The sequence below is a fragment of the Protopterus annectens genome, chromosome 4.part0 (genome assembly GCF_019279795.1).
Source record: "Protopterus annectens isolate FY-2018-M chromosome 4.part0, PAN1.0, whole genome shotgun sequence".
NCBI lineage: Eukaryota > Metazoa > Chordata > Ceratodontiformes > Protopteridae > Protopterus > Protopterus annectens.
This window is the reverse complement of record NC_056733.1, coordinates 1162293530-1162300338: the sequence shown is the minus strand read 5'-3', so window position 1 is coordinate 1162300338 and position 6809 is coordinate 1162293530.

Sequence of the window (6809 nt, the reverse complement as noted above, 5' to 3'; positions counted from 1 at the left end):
AAAAATTTTCCCAAAAATGGCATTGACACAGCCTTTAGATCGCACTCTTACAGCACCCATTTCCATTGGTCTATCAACAGCTGAGCCTGGCGCTGCTAAGGATACGTCACACGACTCCTTTACTACGCCGCCTGAGACTTTTGCTTCAGTTACTAGTGCATCTCTTGTTTCTACACCACTCCCGAATCAAGAAGCCAATAACGCAGCCAAAGTTTTAAAACACACCACGGGAGCCATTAGCAAAAGGCGTAATGATGATAGCACTCCTTTTTTACCCCTGCCCATAAGGAAACCAATGTATGTAAAAGGAAGAAGGAACAGCTGGGAAAGCAGAAAAAGAAAGCTGTCCGGAGAGATGAATGCCTATCAACCAAGAAGGCAGAGGCAGTAAGCACGCTCTACTTTAATCTATCGAACTATTCTTTGAATGCTAGTGACATTGAATTGCTTAATAATGGTCTCTCTTTTATCCCTTCACGGGGAAGTACATTATCTGAAATACTAATTGATTTACGCTTTTTTGCACGTGCAGTAAGCCTGAAACTGTTTTTTAATAAAGATATGAATACTACTACGTATAATGCTGCTAGTACTCCCGTATACAAGAAGAAAAGTTCTTTTATACCAGCTATGCCAGCTCATATAGATTCCTTTGTTAAGCTATGTGAAACTGATTTTTATAGATACTTTTATAATGGTAAAAGAAAATGTGCGTTTTTTAATATGTCAAGCAATAACATGACTTACACTCTGAAATCTGAGTAATGATTATACACTAACTTTCAGGCCAGTTGATAAAGGGGGAGGCTTAGCCATTTTTAACACAATTGACTACAATGTTTTAATGAGTAATATGTTGGAAGCTGATAATACATATTTTTTAATAGATCAAATTAGACTCAATCTTATTATTAAAACTGTCAAAGATGATTTGTATGATATGTTAATGTGCACCCAGATATCGAATACTTTATATGACTTTTTTTCTATTGACCGCCTGGTAGTACCCATAATTAAAGGGCTACCGAAAATGCATAAGGAGACCCTACCACCACCGATGAGGCCGATAGTATCTGGTGCTAAATGGATCACTGAAAACATATCAATCTTCCTAGAAAAAACGTTAAGACCCCTAGTAGAAGCCATCCCCACAATTCTCAAAGATACGTACCAGCTTATAAACTATTTACAATCTTTGGATTTTGAGTTCAGGCAGGATAAACATCTTTTAATCACAATGGATGTGCAGAGTCTATTCACTTCAATCCCGAATGACGTTGGGATTGAAGCCATACGTGATTTATTACAACATAGTCAAAAGGTAAATGGGAACACAACCATTTTGGTGTGTCAACTATTAGACGTGGTATTAAGTAACAATGTGTTTGCATTTGGGGGTAAGCTCTACCTACAAACTTGTGGCGTGGCCATGGGGACCCCCTGTGCAAACACATATGCGAACCTAGTTGTGCATCATTGGGAATTGAATAATGTCTTTACACATACTTCATTTCAGAAAGTTTTATTATATAAGCGTTTTGTTGATGATATTTTAATTGTTTGGGATGGCTCAGCAGAGGAATTTCATAATTTTAAAACCTATTTAGAAACTACAACCACATTTCTTAGATTTTCAGCTGAAACCTCTTACTCATCAGTTAATTTTTTGGATGTCAGCATAAACATTAGAAGAGGGAGATTAGTATCCACATTGTTTAAGAAAAAATGTTGGAGGAACACAATTTTGAAATATGACAGCATGCATCCCCGTCATACCTTCAAAGGTATTCTGAAAAGCCAGTTTGTAAGATTAAGTAAAATATGCACTGATAAGGATGATTTAAATAGAGAAGCTGACAACATGGTGAATATGTTTTTAGAAAGAGGTTATAATTATGATTTAGTAATGGAAGTCAGAAACAATGTTTTGCCTTTAGAAATTTTGACTTCACATGATTTTAGAGATGAGCATCAGGCAGTTCATTCTACAAATATTATGTATAATCATAATTATACTGATAGAGTGTCTTTTATTATGACATACACTAATGACTTCATGAACATTAAGAAAATATTAGTTAATAATTGGAAGGTTTTAATGCTGGATGAACCTACTAAGAAAATAATAGGTAATACTCCCCATATAGTTTATAGGAGTAATAAAAATTTAAAATCCTTACTATGTGATAGAAAGCCAAAAGTATTACAAAATATGTTACATACTAATGATTCCTTTGGAACCTATCCGTGCCATAACTGCAACTATTGCAAGTTTATAACTAAAAACCAAGATTTTGTACATCCAGAATTTGATTTTACGTTTAAACCTAGATTTAGAGCCACTTGCAACACTTCTGGATTAATTTACCTAGCTACATGTGAATGCTGTAATGTATTCTATATAGGCCTTACCAAAAGGAAACTTAAGAATAGAATATACAACCATCAATATGATATAAAAAAGAAAAATGATTTAAATGCTTTGGCCAAGCATGTGATATCCAATCCATTGCATTCTTTTGTATTCAGGGTGCTGCAAATTGTAGAGGCCACAGATAGAGGTGGTGACTATATAAATTTGATTGAGTTAAATGAATTAAAATGGATACTTAAACTTAGAGGTCACTGCCCCCCAGGCTTGAACAATTATATCACCATTAGGTCCTTTCCTAATAACCGAAGATGACATTATAAAGTGTAGTGTAAGGTATTATACCCAGCAGCCTTTTGATATATCTACATATAACTATTTGTTCAGTGTTTATTCTCCACTTATATACACTAATATTACTGTGCTTACATAATTGTTTTTAAGCACTGTATACAATTGTTTTATACACTCTATACAATAGTTTTAAAATATCTTTCACTATCTATATAGTCTGAGAATTTATAGAGCTTTGCTTATCTTATTTTATAAATTTATTTCATAAATTTATTTAACCTCTATTTACAAAGTTTATACCGGGTAATAGCCACCTTGAGTATGTTGTTAGTGGCAGTTTTCTCTGACATAATTCTACTTCAAATTCATAAATATACATATTTTAGAATTAGTAATTTATAACTTATATTTATATCTTTATATGTCTATATATTTATATATTTATTCATATTTATTATATTTATATATTTATTTATATATATATTTATCTATTTATACACACATTTACATTTTTAAGTATTTATTATGAATAGAAATGCTTTTTTATATACTGGTAGAAAAACCCCTAAACCAGGAACAATTGGAGAAGCTTCATACCTTAAGTGAGCCGAGAATGCTGCATATGATTCCAATGATATATGCTGGAATATATTAAATTGAATCAAATGTTGTTCAGTTGTTTTGTAATATTGTTTTATAATGTGTTTAGAATAGGTAACATTTGTTCCGATGAAACTTTTGAGTTTTGAATGTTCTTGAGGTGCTATGGTTCAGTTTGTTTTAATCTTCATGTCTGTTCATGTTTGTTTTATATTTTTAAAAGAAGAGTTTTTAAAAAGAGTCTTCCTTTAAATGTCTAAATGCTTAAATGATTTCTTAATTAAATAACAAGTTAATTGATTAACTTAAGATAATTGCTTATTGGCTGAGCCTCCCTATAAATTTGTAGCTATTTTTCATACTAAATTGTCTGATGAAGCATATGGTAGCATACGCGAAAGCGCTTACCGTTTGTCTGTTTTTATGAATAAAAAGTAAGATTTTGTTAACGTGGAGAGTCGGAAGCTTCTTGTTTTATATGAAACTTAGCCATGTTACACAACACTGGTGAGAGACTAACAATGTTCCCTGAAACTTAGCCATATTACACATTACTAGTGAGAGAGAAACAATGTTCCCTTAAACATAGCCATGTTACACAACACTGTTGAGAGAAAAACAATGATCTCTGAAACTTAGCCATGTTACACAACACCGGTGAGAGACAAACAATGTTCCCTGAAACCTAGCCATGTTGCACAACACTGATGAGAGACAAACAGTGTTCCCTGAAACTTAGTCATGGTACACAACACTGGTGAGAGACGAACAATGTCCCTTGAAACCCAGCCAGGTTACACAACACTGGTGAGAGACAAACAATGTTCCCTGAAACATTGCCATGTTACACAACACTGGTGAGACTAACAATATTCCCTGAAAGGAAGCCATATTACACAACACTGGTGAGAGACTAACAATATTCCCTGAAACATAGCCATCATACACCACACCGGTGAGAGAGTAAAAATGTTCCCTGAAACCTAGCCATGTTACACAACACTGGTGAGAGACTAATAATGTTCCCTGAAACTTAGTCATATTACACATTACTGGTGAGAGTCAAACAATATTCTCTGAAACTTAGCCATGTTACACAACAATGGTGAGAGACTAAAAATGTTCTCTGAAATCTAGCACTGTTACACAACAATAGCGAGAGACTAGCAATGTTCCCTGAAACTTAGCCATGTAACAACACTGGTAGGAGACTAAAAATGATCCCTGGAACTTACCAATATTACACAACACTGGTGAGAGACCATCAATGTTCCCTGAAAGCTAGCCATATTACACCTTACTGTCGAGAGACGAACAATGTTCCTTGAAACTTAGCCATGTTACACAACACTGGTGAGAGACTAACAATCTTCCCTGAAATCTAGCCATGTTACACAACACTGGTAAGAGACAAACAATGTTCCCTGAAACTTAGCGATGATACACAACATTGGTGAGAGACTAACAATGTTCACTGAAACCCAGCCATGTTACACAACAGTGGTGAGAGACTAACAATGTTCCCTGAAACTTAGCCAAGTTACACAACACTGGTGAGAGACTAATAATGTTTACTGAAACTTACCAATGTTACACAAAACTGTTGAGAGACTAACAATGTTCTCTGAAACCTAGCATTGTTACACAACACTGGTGAGCATCTAGCAATGTTTCCTGAAACTTAAGCCATGTTATACAACACTGGTGAGAGACTAACAATGTTCCCAGAAACCTAGCCATGTTAAACAACACTGGTGAGAGACTAACAATGTTCCCTTAAAATTAGCCATGTTAAACAACACTATTGAGAGACTAATAATGTTCCCTGAAACCTAGCCATGTTACACAACACTGTTGAGAGACTAACAATGTTCAATGAAACATACCCATATTACCCAACACTGGTGAGAGACTAACAATGTTTCCTGAAACATAGCCATGTTACACAACACTGGTGAGAGACTAACAATGTTCCCCGAAAAGTACCCATGTTAAAAAACACTGGTGAGAGAGTAAAAATGTTCCCTGAAGCCTAGCCATGTTGCACAACACTGGGGAGAGAATAACAATGATCCCTGAAACTTAGCCATGTCACAACACTGGAGAGAGACAAACAATGTTCCCTGAAACTTAGCCATGTTACACAACACTGGTGAGAGACTAACAATGTTCCCTGAAACTTAGCCATGTCACAACACTGGAGAGAGACTAAAAATGTTCACTGAAGCCTAGCTATGTTACACAACACTGGTGAGAAACAAACAATGTTCCCTCAAACATAGCCATAAAACACAACACTGGTGAGAGACTAACAATGTTCCCTAAAACCTAGCCATGTTACACAACACTGGTGAGAGGAAAACATTATTCCCTGACACTTACCCATGACACAGAACACTAGTGAGAGACTAACAATGTTCCCTGAAGTGTTGCCATGTTACACAACACTGGTGAGAGAACAACAATGTTCCATGGAACAACAATGTTCCATGAAACTTAGCCATTGCACACAACACTGGTGTGAGAGGAAAAATGTTCCCTGAAACCTATGCATGTTACACAACACTGATGAGAGAATAATAATGTTCCCTGAAACTTAGCCATGCTACACATTACTGGTGAGAGATAAACAATGTTCCCTTAAACTTAGCCATGTTACACAACACTGGTGAGAGACTAACAATGTTCTCTGAAACCTAGCAATGTTACACAACACTTGCGAGAGACTAGCAATGGTCCCAGAAACTTAGCCATGTTACATAAGACTGGTGAGAGATTAACAATGTTCTCTGAAACTTAGAGATATTACACATTACTAGTGAGAGAGAAACAATGTTCCCTTAAACTTAGTCATGTTACACAACACTGGTGAGAGACTAACAATGTTCCCTGCAACTTAGCCATGTTACACAACACTGATGAGAGACTAACAATGTTCCCTGAAACTTAGCCATGCTCCATAACACTGGTGAGAGAAAATGTTCCCTGAGACTTAACCATAATACACAACACTGGTGAGAGACTAACAATGTAAACTGAAACTTAGCCATGTTACACAACACTGGTGAGAGACTAACAATGTTCCCTGAAACTTAGCCATATTACACATTACTAGTGAGAGAGAAACAATGTTCCCTTAAACATAGCCATGTTACACAACACTGTTGAGAGACTGACAATGTTCCCTGAAACTTAGCCATATTACACATTACTAGTGAGAGAGAAACAATGTTCCCTTAAACATAGCCATGTTACACAACACTGTTGAGAGAAAAACAGTGTTCCCTGAAACTAAGTCATGGTACACAACACTGGTGAGAGACAAACAATGTCCCTTGAAACCCAGCCAGGTTACACAACACTGGTGAGAGACAAACAATGTTCCCTGAAACATTGCCATGTTACACAACACTGGTGAGACTAACAATATTCCCTGAAAGGAAGCCATATTACACAACACTGGTGAGAGACTAACAATATTCCCTGAAACATAGCCATCATACACCACACCGGTGAGAGAGTAAAAATGTTCCCTGAAACCTAG